General features: G+C 61.5%; 1 non-coding gene across 1 annotated transcript; it reads left to right on the top strand.

Annotated features, from left to right (window-relative positions):
* The first annotated feature begins 11,436 nt into the window (after nt 1-11,436).
* On the top strand, nt 11,437-13,251 carry LOC142792270 (small subunit ribosomal RNA). The gene has a single exon (XR_012890798.1). It is a non-coding gene; the product is annotated as a small subunit ribosomal RNA (ribosomal RNA).
* The last annotated feature ends 1,719 nt before the right edge of the window (nt 13,252-14,970 follow it).

Below are 14,970 nucleotides of genomic sequence, written 5' to 3'. Positions count from 1 at the left end.
CGGCGACCGTCGCACGAGTACGGCAAAGTGCGTCTGCCGGGGCGGGGTTTGCGACGCGTACGCAATAGTGAGAACCGTCGCTCGGATGTTCGTCGTCTTTCGCCGAGCCAGTGCTGGCAATCCGGCGAAGCCGAACGGAGCCGATTCGGGCACGATATCGGCGTCTTTCCACGTGCTCGCCGGCGACCGTCGCACGAGTACGGTAAACCGCGTCAGCCGGGGCGGAGTTCGGGACGCCGATGCGAAAGTGGGAAGCGCCGCTCGGATCTTCGCCGTTTTTGGAGGAGTCAGTGGCGGCACTCCGGTGAAGCCAAGGTGCGCCAATTCGCGCACGATATCGGCGTCTTTCGACGTGCCCGCCGGCCACCGTCGCACGAGTACGGCAAACCTCGTCTGCCGGGGCGGGGTTTGCGACGCCGACGCAAAAGTGGGAACCGCCGCTCGGATGTTCGCCGTTTTTGGCAGAGTGAGTGCTGGCACTCCGGCGAAGCGAAAGAGCGCGAATGCGCCCACGAAAGTGGCGTGTTTGGACGTGCTTGACGACGACCACCGCAGGAAAACGAAAAACCACGTCAGCCGGGGCGAGCGACCCATGGCGGTCTGGGTGCTTATCGCTGCTATTATAGGGGCACCCCGGCAGACGCAAAAAAAAAAAAAATTTTTTTCGACATTCTTTTTTGCTCGTCGACCTCGGGTGACCCAGGTCGCAGTGGGAGCCGCGCACGAAAGCGGCGTCGCGAGACGGCTTCGCGGTCGCTAGTCGCACGAGCTCGGCAACCGCGTCTGCCGGGGCGGAGTTCGGGACGCCGACGGCTAAGTGGGAACCGCCGCTCGGATGTTCGCTCGGGTTCGAAATAGAGCTCTACCTTGAACCGCGCCAAGTACGAAAGGAACAGCGCAACTAAGGGGCTCGAAGCAAAGCTCGATCCTGAACCGCGCCAAGTACGAAAGCAACCGCGCGGTCGGGACTCGAAACAAGGCTCGACCCTAAACCGTGCCAAGTACGAAAGGAACTGCACGGTAAGAGCTCGAAACAAGGTTCGATTCTGAACCGCGCTAACTGCGCGGTCAGTACTCAAAACAAGGCTCGACCCTAAACCGCGCAAAGTACGAAAGGAACCGCGCGGTAGGGGCTCGAGACAAAGCTCGGCCCTAAACCGCGCCAAGTACGGAAGGAACGGCGCGGAGAGGGCTCGAGACAAAGCTCGACCCTAAACCGCGCCAAGTACGGAGGGAACAGCGCGGCTAAGGGCTCGAAACAAACCCTAAACCGCGCCAAGTACGGAGGGAACAGCGCGGCTAAGGGCTCGAAACAAACCCTAAACCGCGCCAAGTACGGAAGGAACGGCGCGGAGAGGGCTCGAGACAAAGCTCGACCCTAAACCGCGCCAAGTACGGAGGGAACAGCGCGGCTAAGGGCTCGAAACAAACCCTGAACCGCGCCAAGTACGAAAGGAACGGCGCGCAGTAGGGGTTTAAAACAAAGCTGGTCCCAAAATCGCGCCAAGTACGAAAGGAACAGCGCGGTCGAGACTCGGAAGAAAAAGCTTTCAAAGTGTCGTAGCACGATGCACACTGCTGTTCGTGTGGAACAAACGTGACTACCGTGCTGTACGGTGGAGTTCTGTGCGCAAAAGCGGCGCGTGTGTTTCTAAGCACCACAGCGTTGTGTCAAAAAAGAGGTGCCTGAGAGAAACGCATGCGACTGCCGTGCTTTGCGGCATAGCACCGTGCGCAAAAACGGTGCGCATGCAAGAGGTGTCAGAGCTAGCGAACTTGTGCCACGAGCAACAGGTCACTAAAAGCCTATAGATGACGGTGTTGGAGGAAAAGAAAAATATCGAGAAAGCACTGCGGTGTGCCGTGCGTAGGGACGGGCGCGCGTGCCACATGCCGCCGAAATATGGGTGTCGGAGAAAACAGAGTGCCGCGCGTAACGAGGGGCGCGCGTGTTACAGAGAGATATGCCCAAACGCATGAAAGTGTACGCAGGTGTCCTAAGGCAGTTTTTTTTTTTTTTTCCTCATTTTGATGTCGCCCCGGCTGACGCGGTTTTCGTTTTTCCGTGCCGCCCCGGCTGACGCGGTTTTCGTTTTTCCGTGCCGCCCCGGCTGACGCAGTTTTTGCGCCGCCCCGGCTGACGCGGTTTTCGCGCCGCCCCGGCTGACGCGGTTTTCGCGCCGCCCCGGCTGACGCGGTTTTTGCGTCGCCCCGGCTGACGCGGTTCGGACTTTGCACTTTTTGGCTCACCCCGGCTGGCGGCCCACTCACTCGATCGCCAGGTCTGTTTGCCCCGGTGGTTCCACCGCCAGGCTTAAGCGCGAACTTTTTTTGTTTGTTTTCTTTTGATTAAGCGCAAGCTTTTTTCTTTGTTTTCTTTTGATTAAGCGCGGGCTTTTTTCTTTGTTTTTTTTTTGATTTCGCCCCGGCAGACGCGGTTTTTGCGCCGCCCCGGCTGACGCGGTTTTCGCGCCGCCCCGGCTGACGCAGTTCGGACTTAGCACTTTTTGGGCTGAGCCTGGCTGGCGGCCCACTCACTCAATCGCCATGTCTGTTTGCCACAGTTTTCCCGGTGGTGCCGCACCCGGGCTCGCCCCGGCTGACGCAGTTTTCGCGCCGCCCCGGCTGACGCGGTTTCGTGCCGCCCCGGCAGACGCGGTTTTCGCGCCGCCCCGGCTGACGCGGTTTCGTGCCGCCCCGGCAGACGCAGTTCGGACTTAGCACTTTTCGGCTGTGCCTGGCTGGCGGCCCACTCACTCGATCGCCATGTCTGTTTGCCACAGTTTTCCCGGTGGTGCCGCACCCGGGCTCGCCCCGGCAGACGCGTTTTTTTTTTCTTTCGCCCCGGCTGACGCAGTTTTCGCGCCGCCCCGGCTGACGCGGTTTCGTGCCGCCCCGGCAGACGCGGTTTTTTGCGCCGCCCCGGCTGACGCGGTTTTTGCCGCCCCGGCTGACGCAGTTCGGACTTAGCACTTTTCGGCTGTGCCTGGCTGGCGGCCCACTCACTCGATCGCCATGTCTGTTTGCCACAGTTTTCCCGGTGGTGCCGCACCCGGGCTCGCCCCGGCTGACGCAGTTTTCGCGCCGCCCCGGCTGACGCGGTTTCGTGCCGCCCCGGCAGACGCGGTTTTCGCGCCGCCCCGGCTGACGCAGTTCGGACTTAGCACTTTTTGGGCTGAGCCTGGCTGGCGGCCCACTCACTCGATCGCCATGTCTGTTTGCCACAGTCTTCCCGGTGGTGCCGCACCCGGGCTCGCCCCGGCAGACGCGTTTTTTTTTCTTTCGCCCCGGCAGACGTGGTTCCCCCCCCCCCCTTTTCGCTCGCCCCGGCTGACGAGGTTTTCGCGCCGCCCCGGCTGACGCAGTTTTCGCGCCGCCCCGGCTGACGCGGTTTTCGCGCCGCCCCGGCTGACGCGGTTTTTGCGTCGCCCCGGCTGACACGGTTCGGACTTTGCACTTTTCGGCTGTGCCTGGCTGGCGGCCCACTCACTCGATCGCCATGTCTGTTTGCCACAGTTTTCCCGGTGGTGCCGCACCCGGGCTCGCCCCGGCTGACGCAGTTTTCGCGCCGCCCCGGCTGACGCGGTTTCGTGCCGCCCCGGCAGACGCGGTTTTCGCGCCGCCCCGGCTGACGCGGTTTCGTGCCGCCCCGGCAGACGCAGTTCGGACTTAGCACTTTTCGGCTGTGCCTGGCTGGCGGCCCACTCACTCAATCGCCATGTCTGTTTGCCACAGTTTTCCCGGTGGTGCCGCACCCGGGCTCGCCCCGGCTGACGCAGTTTTCGCGCCGCCCCGGCTGACGCGGTTTCGTGCCGCCCCGGCAGACGCGGTTTTCGCGCCGCCCCGGCTGACGCGGTTTCGTGCCGCCCCGGCAGACGCAGTTCGGACTTAGCACTTTTCGGCTGTGCCTGGCTGGCGGCCCACTCACTCGATCGCCATGTCTGTTTGCCACAGTTTTCCCGGTGGTGCCGCACCCGGGCTCGCCCCGGCAGACGCGTTTTTTTTTTCTTTCGCCCCGGCTGACGCAGTTTTCGCGCCGCCCCGGCTGACGCGGTTTCGTGCCGCCCCGGCAGACGCGGTTTTTTGCGCCGCCCCGGCTGACGCGGTTTTTGCCGCCCCGGCTGACGCAGTTCGGACTTAGCACTTTTCGGCTGTGCCTGGCTGGCGGCCCACTCACTCGATCGCCATGTCTGTTTGCCACAGTTTTCCCGGTGGTGCCGCACCCGGGCTCGCCCCGGCTGACGCAGTTTTCGCGCCGCCCCGGCTGACGCGGTTTCGTGCCGCCCCGGCAGACGCGGTTTTCGCGCCGCCCCGGCTGACGCGGTTTCGTGCCGCCCCGGCAGACGCAGTTCGGACTTAGCACTTTTCGGCTGTGCCTGGCTGGCGGCCCACTCACTCAATCGCCATGTCTGTTTGCCACAGTTTTCCCGGTGGTGCCGCACCCGGGCTCGCCCCGGCTGACGCAGTTTTCGCGCCGCCCCGGCTGACGCGGTTTCGTGCCGCCCCGGCAGACGCGGTTTTCGCGCCGCCCCGGCTGACGCGGTTTCGTGCCGCCCCAGCAGACGCAGTTCGGACTTAGCACTTTTCGGCTGTGCCTGGCTGGCGGCCCACTCACTCGATCGCCATGTCTGTTTGCCACAGTTTTCCCGGTGGTGCCGCACCCGGGCTCGCCCCGGCAGACGCGTTTTTTTTTTCTTTCGCCCCGGCTGACGCAGTTTTCGCGCCGCCCCGGCTGACGCGGTTTCGTGCCGCCCCGGCAGACGCGGTTTTTTGCGCCGCCCCGGCTGACGCGGTTTTTGCCGCCCCGGCTGACGCAGTTCGGACTTAGCACTTTTCGGCTGTGCCTGGCTGGCGGCCCACTCACTCGATCGCCATGTCTGTTTGCCACAGTTTTCCCGGTGGTGCCGCACCCGGGCTCGCCCCGGCTGACGCAGTTTTCGCGCCGCCCCGGCTGACGCGGTTTCGTGCCGCCCCGGCAGACGCGGTTTTCGCGCCGCCCCGGCTGACGCAGTTCGGACTTAGCACTTTTTGGGCTGAGCCTGGCTGGCGGCCCACTCACTCGATCGCCATGTCTGTTTGCCACAGTCTTCCCGGTGGTGCCGCACCCGGGCTCGCCCCGGCAGACGCGTTTTTTTTTCTTTCGCCCCGGCAGACGTGGTTCCCCCCCCCCTTTTCGCTCGCCCCGGCTGACGAGGTTTTCGCGCCGCCCCGGCTGACGCAGTTTTCGCGCCGCCCCGGCTGACGCGGTTTCGTGCCGCCCCGGCTGACGCGGTTTTCGCGCCGCCCCGGCTGACGCGGTTTTTGCGTCGCCCCGGCTGACACGGTTCGGACTTTGCACTTTTCGGCTGTGCCTGGCTGGCGGCCCACTCACTCGATCGCCATGTCTGTTTGCCACAGTTTTCCCGGTGGTGCCGCACCCGGGCTCGCCCCGGCTGACGCAGTTTTCGCGCCGCCCCGGCTGACGCGGTTTCGTGCCGCCCCGGCAGACGCGGTTTTCGCGCCGCCCCGGCTGACGCGGTTTCGTGCCGCCCCGGCAGACGCAGTTCGGACTTAGCACTTTTCGGCTGTGCCTGGCTGGCGGCCCACTCACTCAATCGCCATGTCTGTTTGCCACAGTTTTCCCGGTGGTGCCGCACCCGGGCTCGCCCCGGCTGACGCAGTTTTCGCGCCGCCCCGGCTGACGCGGTTTCGTGCCGCCCCGGCAGACGCGGTTTTCGCGCCGCCCCGGCTGATGCGGTTTCGTGCCGCCCCGGCAGACGCAGTTCGGACTTAGCACTTTTCGGCTGTGCCTGGCTGGCGGCCCACTCACTCGATCGCCATGTCTGTTTGCCACAGTTTTCCCGGTGGTGCCGCACCCGGGCTCGCCCCGGCAGACGCGTTTTTTTTTTTCTTTCGCCCCGGCTGACGCAGTTTTCGCGCCGCCCCGGCTGACGCGGTTTCGTGCCGCCCCGGCAGACGCGGTTTTTTGCGCCGCCCCGGCTGACGCGGTTTTTGCCGCCCCGGCTGACGCAGTTCGGACTTAGCACTTTTCGGCTGTGCCTGGCTGGCGGCCCACTCACTCGATCGCCATGTCTGTTTGCCACAGTTTTCCCGGTGGTGCCGCACCCGGGCTCGCCCCGGCTGACGCAGTTTTCGCGCCGCCCCGGCTGACGCGGTTTCGTGCCGCCCCGGCAGACGCGGTTTTCGCGCCGCCCCGGCTGACGCAGTTCGGACTTAGCACTTTTTGGGCTGAGCCTGGCTGGCGGCCCACTCACTCGATCGCCATGTCTGTTTGCCACAGTCTTCCCGGTGGTGCCGCACCCGGGCTCGCCCCGGCAGACGCGTTTTTTTTTCTTTCGCCCCGGCAGACGTGGTTCCCCCCCCCCCTTTTCGCTCGCCCCGGCTGACGAGGTTTTCGCGCCGCCCCGGCTGACGCAGTTTTCGCGCCGCCCCGGCTGACGCGGTTTCGTGCCGCCCCGGCTGACGCGGTTTTCGCGCCGCCCCGGCTGACGCGGTTTTTGCGTCGCCCCGGCTGACACGGTTCGGACTTTGCACTTTTCGGCTGTGCCTGGCTGGCGGCCCACTCACTCGATCGCCATGTCTGTTTGCCACAGTTTTCCCGGTGGTGCCGCACCCGGGCTTGCCCCGGCAGACGCGTTTTTTTTTTTCTTTCGCCCCGGCTGACGCAGTTTTCGCCCCGCCCCGGCTGACGCGGTTTCGTGCCGCCCCGGCAGACGCGGTTTTTTGCGCCGCCCCGGCTGACGCGGTTTTTGCCGCCCCGGCTGACGCAGTTCGGACTTTGCACTTTTTGGCTGAGCCTGGCTGGCGGCCCACTCACTCGATCGCCATGTCTGTTTGCCACAGTTTTCCCGGTGGTGCCGCACCCGGGCTCGCCCCGGCAGACGCGTTTTTTTTTTTCCTTCGCCCCGGCAGACGTGGTTCCCCCCCCCCCCTCCGTCTTTCTTTTTGTTTTTTTTTTTCGCCGCGGCTGAAGTGGATTTTTCGGTGCCTCGACGCCCCGGTAGTCGCGGTTTTTCCGTTTCCGCACGGCCCCGGCTGACGCTGCTCGGTCACAGTCGCCTTTTGTGAGGATTGCAGACTTCTTGAGCGCGGGTGTTTTTTTTTGTTGTTGTTGTTGTTTTATTACGCATTCGCTCCAGCAGACGCTGTTTAGACTTTTTGTTTCCTCTTTTATCCTGCGACGAGGTGACGAGGTTTATTCGGTGCCCCGCCGCCCCGGCTGAAGTGATTTTTCCTGTCCCGTGCCGCCCCGGCTGACGCGGTTGGGACTTCGCGTTTGTTCGGCCGCCACGGGTTTTGGCGCACTCGCTCGGTTGCTTGTTGTTGCCACTTGTTGCGAACCCAGGTTTCTTGAGCGAGCGCGGGCGTTTTTTCTTCCTTTCTTTCTTTGTTCTATGTGTTAGCGAATCGGCCTTTAATATCACACGAGGACTCACAACCAACAATTTTCAGTTTGAAGTGTAAAAAATCTGCAGGTGTTGACGTAACTGACTTGCCCCGTACCCTTGAGTACATCCATGAAGTTCTCGTAGTACTACTAAATCGCATTATTCCAAGTGGAGAAATTCCCATAAACTTGCAAACCTCTACACGAAAATCGGTGCGCGTGATAAAGTTGAAAATTATCGTCCGATATCAAATGTGCCTTCTATAACACAAATTCTAGGAAAAAAAAAAAAACACTTGTTCGCCGTTTTCTGCGCCGTGACTGGCAGCACTCCGGCGAAGCGAAACGGGGTCGATTCGAGCACGATATCGGCGTCTTTCGACGTGCTCGCCGGCGACCGTCGCACGAGTACGTCGCACGAGCGCGTCTGCCGGGGCGCCGTTTGCGAAGCCGACGCAAAAGTGGGAACCGCCGCTCGGATGATCGCCGCTTTCGGCAGAGTGAGTGTTGGCACTCCGGGGAAGCGAAACAGCGTGAATGCGCCCACGAAATCGGCGTATTTTGAAGTGCCCGCCGGCGACCGTCGCACGAGTACGGTAAACCGCGTCAGCCGGGGCGTAGTTCGGGACGCCGACGAAAAAGTGGGAAGCGCAACTCGGATCTTCGCCGTTTTTGCAGGAGTGAGTGGCGGCCCTCCTGCGAGACCAAGAAGCATCGATTCGTGCACGAATTCGGCGCCTTTCGACGTGATCGCCGGCGACCGTCGCTCGAGTAGGGCAAACCGCGTCTGCCGGGGCGGGCTTCGGGACGCCGATGCGAAAGTGGGAAACGCTGCTCGGATGTTCGCCGTTTTTGGCCGAGTGAGTGCTGGCACTCGGGCGAAGCCAAACGGGGCCGATTACGGCACGATATCGGCGTCTTTCGACGTGCCCGGCGGCGACCGTCGCACGAGTACGGTAAACCGCGTCAGCCCGGGCGGAGTTCGGGACGCCGATGCGAAAGTGGAGAACGCCGCTCGGATCTTCGCCGTTTTTGGAGGAGTGAGTGGCGGCACTCCGGAGAAGCCAAGGAGCGCCAATTAGCGCACGATATCGGCGTCTTTCGACGCGCTCGCCGGCGACCGTCGCACGAGTAGGGCAAACCGCGTCTGCCGGGGCGGGGTTTACGACGCCGACGCAAAAGTGGGAACCGCCGCTCGGATGTTGGCCGTTTTTGGCAGAGTGAGTGCTGGCACACCGGCGACGCGAAAGAGCGCGAAAGCGCCCACGAAAGTGGCGTATTTGGACGTGCTTGACGGCGACCGCTGCAGGAGTACGAAAAACCACGTCAGCCGGGGCGAGCGACCCACGGCGGTCTGGGTGCTTATCGCTGCTATTATAGGGGCACCCCGGCAGACGCAGAAAAAAAAAATTTTTTTTCGACCTTCTTTTTTGCTGGTCGAGCTCGGGTAACCCAGGTCGCAATGGGAGCCGCGCACGAAAGCGGCGTCGCGAGACGCGTTCGCGGTCGCTAGTCGCACGAGCTCGGCAACCGCGTCAGCCGGCGCGGAGTTCGGGATGCCGACGGCTAAGTGGGTACCGCTGCTCGGATGTTCGCCGTTTTTGGCCGAGTGAGTGCTGGCACTCCGGCGAAGCGAAACGGGGCCGATTCGGGCACGATATCGGCGTATTTCGACGTGCTCGCCGGCGACCGTCGCACGAGTACGGCAAAGCGCGTATGCCGGGGCGGGGTTGGCGACGCCGACGCAAAAGTGGGAACCGCCACTAGGATGTTCGCCGTTTTTGGCAGAGTGAGTGCTGGCACTCCGGCGAAGCGAAAGAGCGCGAATGCGCCCACGAAAGTGGCGTGTTTGGACGTGCTTGACGACGACCACCGCAGGAAAACGAAAAACCACGTCAGCCGGGGCGAGCGACCCATGGCGGTCTGGGTGCTTATCGCTGCTATTATAGGGGCACCCCGGCAGACGCAAAAAAAAAAAAAAATTTTTTTCGACATTCTTTTTTGCTCGTCGACCTCGGGTGACCCAGGTCGCAGTGGGAGCCGCGCACGAAAGCGGCGTCGCGAGACGGCTTCGCGGTCGCTAGTCGCACGAGCTCGGCAACCGCGTCTGCCGGGGCGGAGTTCGGGACGCCGACGGCTAAGTGGGAACCGCCGCTCGGATGTTCGCCGTTTGTGGCCGAGTGAGTGCTGGCACTCCGGCGAAGCCAAACGGGGCCGATTCCGGCACGATATCGGCGTCTTTCTACGTGCTCGCCGGCGACCGTCGCACGAGTACGGCAAAGTGCGTCTGCCGGGGCGGGGTTTGCGACGCGTACGCAATAGTGAGAACCGTCGCTCGGATGTTCGTCGTCTTTCGCCGAGCCAGTGCTGGCACTCCGGCGAAGCCGAACGGAGCCGATTCGGGCACGATATCGGCGTCTTTCCACGTGCTCGCCGGCGACCGTCGCACGAGTACGGTAAACCGCGTCAGCCGGGGCGGAGTTCGGGACGCCGATGCGAAAGTGGGAAGCGCCGCTCGGATCTTCGCCGTTTTTGGAGGAGTCAGTGGCGGCACTCCGGTGAAGCCAAGGTGCGCCAATTCGCGCACGATATCGGCGTCTTTCGACGTGCCCGCCGGCCACCGTCGCACGAGTACGGCAAACCTCGTCTGCCGGGGCGGGGTTTGCGACGCCGACGCAAAAGTGGGAACCGCCGCTCGGATGTTCGCCGTTTTTGGCAGAGTGAGTGCTGGCACTCCGGCGAAGCGAAAGAGCGTGAATGCGCCCACGAAAGTAGCGTATTTGGACGTGCTTGACGGCGACCGCCGCAGGAGTACGAAAAACCACGTCAGCCGGGGCGAGCGACCCACGGCGGTCTGGGTGCTTATCGCTGCTATTATAGGGGCACCCCGGCAGACGCAGAAAGAAAAAAAAAATGGGGACATGGCGTGCGTCACCGTGCGGCTTCGCAGCGTTGCCGAAGTCGCCGAGCCCTTCGACTGAGCCGAACGGCGGACAGGGAACGTTGGTCGGCCGTTCTAACCTGTCGGTGCCACGCCGAGACGTCGTTAAGGAAAACCGCGTCGTGGGCCTCTACGACGCCGTCGAGTCGTTGTACGTTTGGTGTCCAGCGTGTCGGCGGCGAGTAGCGGACACGTCGTTCACGACTTCGGTCTTTCGCAGTCGACGCGAACTTGCGGAGAGTCGTGGTGCCTCACGTTTTCGGCAGAAACCGCGGCGGAATTTTCCCGTGCGTGCGCGCACGACCTCGGTGCTGTGCCGTCAGCGTAGTGTTGCACAAACTCGTGGCCTACCCAAGGTGCGGTACGTTTGCGGCCGTATCCTCGGTGGGAATTTCGTGAGTAGGGTCGCAAATTCTACGACCTCGGCGGGTTTGAGAGCGACGTAGACTTGTGGCACGCTCAACGTGCCACACGTTTCGGGGCACACCCGCGGTGAAATTTTCTCGAGTACGCTCGTATTAGTGCCCAAGGAGGTCTGGGTACTTATCGCTGCTATTATGTGGGGGTTCTCGTGAGCGGCGTACGCGAAAGCGACCGGGTGTCTGATATGCGGCGGGCTTCGGCCTCGTCAAGCGTGTCCTCGGGTCTGCTCCAGGGGAATCCACGGCAGTCGTCTGCAGCCTCATCCGCTTGATGCGTTAGGGGCTGGTTGTCGGACGGTGCCGTTTTACCACGATATCGAGGTGTGTTCCGTGTCGTCCTCGGGCGATTCAGATGCGAAAGCGCCGAAGACGCGGGCGTGACCCGTCGTCTGGCGGCTTTGCAGTCTCGGCTCCGTTGCTAGTTCCGGCCGGTCCACCGACAGTGCAGCGGGCTTGGGCAACCCGCACGGCGCGACCGAGTCGATGCAACGAAAAAGAGCGAGCATGAACGTGCTTCTTGCCGCACGGCTCCCACTCGTCTTTCGGGAAGGTTGTGCCGTAGCGAGCTCGAACGCCGTCATCTCGGAGTGCAAAATAAGCGTGTTGGGGCGCCTGAAGGTGGCCTCCGCCGCACACAGACTGCGTCCGGCCCGCCGAAGGCGAGGACGGACGCGCAGTCGAACGATTACCTGGTTGATCCTGCCAGTAATCATATGCTTGTCTCAAAGATTAAGCCATGCATGTCTAAGTACATGCCGAAATAAGGCGAAACCGCGAATGGCTCATTAAATCAGTTATGGTTCCTTAGATCGTTTCTTCCTACTTGGATAACTGTGGCAATTCTAGAGCTAATACATGCAGTGAGCCTGGAGCCCTTTGGGTAACGGGTGCTTTTATTAGACCAAGATCGATCGGGTTTCGGCCCGTATTGTGTGGTGACTCTGGATAACTTTGTGCTGATCGCATGGCCACGAGCCGGCGACGTTTCTTTCAAGTGTCTGCCTTATCAACTTTCGATGGTAGGTTACTTGCTTACCATGGTTGTTACGGGTAACGGAGAATCAGGGTTCGATTCCGGAGAGGGAGCCTGAGAAACGGCTACCACATCCAAGGAAGGCAGCAGGCGCGCAAATTACCCACTCCCGGCACGGGGAGGTAGTGACGAAAAATAACAATACGGGACTCTTTTGAGGCCCCGTAATTGAAATGAGTACACTCTAAATCCTTTAACGAGGATCAATTGGAGGGCAAGTCTGGTGCCAGCAGCCGCGGTAATTCCAGCTCCAATAGCGTATACTAAAGCTGCTGCGGTTAAAAAGCTCGTAGTTGGATCTCAGTTCCAGACGAGTAGTGCATCTACCCGATGCGACGGCTCGGACTGAACATCATGCCGGTTCTTTCTTGGTGCACTTCATTGTGTGCCTCGAGATGGCCGGTGCTTTTACTTTGAAAAAATTAGAGTGCTCAACGCAGGCGAGTCGCCTGAATAAACTTGCATGGAATAATAGAACAAGACCTCGTTTCTGTTCTGTTGGTTTTTGGAATACGAGGTAATGATTAAGAGGGACGGACGGGGGCATTCGTATTGCGGCGCTAGAGGTGAAATTCTTGGACCGTCGCAAGACGAACTACTGCGAAAGCATTTGCCAAGAATGTTTTCATTGATCAAGAACGAAAGTCAGAGGTTCGAAGGCGATCAGATACCGCCCTAGTTCTGACCATAAACGATGCCAACCAGCGATCCGCCTGAGTTACTCAAATGACTCGGCGGGCAGCTTCCGGGAAACCAAAGTATTTGGGTTCCGGGGGAAGTATGGTTGCAAAGCTGAAACTTAAAGGAATTGACGGAAGGGCACCACCAGGAGTGGAGCCTGCGGCTTAATTTGACTCAACACGGGAAAACTTACCCGGCCCGGACACTGGGAGGATTGACAGATTGAGAGCTCTTTCTTGATTCGGTGGATGGTGGTGCATGGCCGTTCTTAGTTGGTGGAGCGATTTGTCTGGTTAATTCCGATAACGAACGAGACTCTAGCCTATTAAATAGGTGCGGGGTTCCCAGCACCTTACAACCTTCTTAGAGGGACAAGCGGCTCCTAGCCGCACGAAACAGAGCAATAACAGGTCTGTGATGCCCTTAGATGTCCGGGGCCGCACGCGCGCTACACTGAAGGAAGCAGCGTGTCTTTATCCCTGTCTGAAAAGACTGGGTAACCCGTGGAACTTCTTTCGTGATTGGGATAGGGGCTTGCAATTGTTCCCCTTGAACGAGGAATTCCCAGTAAGCGCGAGTCATAAGCTCGCGTTGATTACGTCCCTGCCCTTTGTACACACCGCCCGTCGCTACTACCGATTGAATGATTTAGTGAGGTCTTCGGACCGATGTCCGGCGCGGCCTTTCGGTTGCGCCGGTCTGTTGGAAAGATGACCAAACTTGATCATTTAGAGGAAGTAAAAGTCGTAACAAGGTTTCCGTAGGTGAACCTGCGGAAGGATCATTAACGGATTGTGAAGGGTGAGCGCCTCAGCTGCGTCTGCGCCCGACACTTTCTGCCGCTGACCCCGTTTGGACGCGGGGTCGGCTTTTCCCCACGGGGCTGCCTGAATGTGGAGCGGCACCCCGTGACAAATTGTTGCGCCCAGCGGACGCCAACACCGCGACCTTGGACGGTCGGCCAGGTGGCGGACGCGGGTACAAACGGCGCAACGCACTCATAGGTCGGCTTTCGACCCGCCACAGCACCGTGGCTCGAAGCGCTCGAAATGCGCGACCCGACCGCTGCGGGACCGCCTAGTACTGTAAACAGGAGCGGCGGAGCGCGAACGGCGAGTCGTGGTTACGTCGGTAGAAGGCGAGGCTGCGCGTTCCCGAAACGCCAGCCGAGTGCCCTCCCGACCGTTCGAGCGTGCAAGAACGAGACCCGACAATCGCGCGGCGACTGCCAAGTACGAGAGGAACGGCACAAGCGTCGGCGGTCGGTCAAGGAACTGGCGATGTGACGGGTCCGCTGTGCACCAGTGCATACCGTCCCGCCGTCCGCGGCAAGCGCCTCCGCGTCCTCGGGTGACGGAGGCTGCCGGTCGGTTCTTGCAGGCGAGGGATCTCGCTGGCACCGGTTCGCGTTGACGCGCGGCCGGTCATGGCACGGCGATGCGACGGCCGAGGTGCGCAGTACTCGATGGAGGAACCGCACGCTCCGATGACCGTCCCGCCCTCCGCGGCGTATGCGTACCGACCGTAATGGTTGCAGCAGCGCCGGCCGGCTTTTGAATTTGCCACACGAAACACGGTGCGAGATCGCGGTTAGGGGAGCGTCGACGTTGCCAGGCGTTTTGCTTGCTGCCGAGGGAAAGGCGGCACGGCCACGTCGCGCTCGTCGCGATTAGCGGGTCTGCGCGCTTTGGGAAGGTGCCGCAACGACTTGCCGAAAGAGGAAGCACGGAAGAACGAGGGACTTGGACGTCCCGACAATTGAACGCACTTGCGGCCAGGCCCTTGCTGGCTTCGTTCTTCCGCCTCGAGTAGGCTCGTACGCGGCTCCGGCGCCGAAAGTGGTCCTTGGCACCGACTTCGGTGGACGTGGGAAGTGCCGCGCAAGTACGGCGCGCCTGGCTCCACCTGTTGGCTAAAGTAGGCAGCCGGATCGGCATTTTGGTGTGCGGTGGCAAACCGTGGATGCGAAAAAAGCTTGTGCGATTTCGTGGAACAAAAAGCGGGGGTCCCCCTTTTTATGCGGAGGAGACCGACCCGCCTGCCGTGGTGAACCGCGACGCCACGGTAAAAACGGGAGAGGCTTGTCGATGGGACCGTGCATCCCGCGCTCCACGGAGGCCGGGAGGCGGCCGCCCGAGGAAATGTGTAGCCGTCGAGGCCCGCATCTGCGTGCACTCTTATCCAAATGGGTGTACCGCAGGCATTTTCTGGTTAGGCGGGCCAATGAGAGCGAGCACACAACGATACCTACGGGTCCGGCTTGGAGAACCGGCTTCGACGCCTCCCGAGTATTTATAGAGGGGTGGACCACGAAAGCACTCGCAAGTAGCGAAAGCGAAACGCCGTCCGAAACACACCGTTTGCTCGATTTGCGGCAGCCGAAAAAGGCGCGGCAGAGTTTTGGAGTCCAAGCGTGCGCTGAAAAGCGCCCTTCTTGGCCACTGTTTGGCCGAGTGCCAGAAACGTTTGGTTTTGACTGTACGGAATTGAACAAACACTTTTTCAC

This window comes from Rhipicephalus microplus, unplaced genomic scaffold (genome assembly GCF_043290135.1).
Source record: "Rhipicephalus microplus isolate Deutch F79 unplaced genomic scaffold, USDA_Rmic scaffold_209, whole genome shotgun sequence".
Lineage (NCBI taxonomy): Eukaryota > Metazoa > Arthropoda > Arachnida > Ixodida > Ixodidae > Rhipicephalus > Rhipicephalus microplus.
The sequence above is the reverse complement of the archived record's forward strand: the minus strand, read 5'-3'. Positions and strand labels throughout refer to the sequence as shown.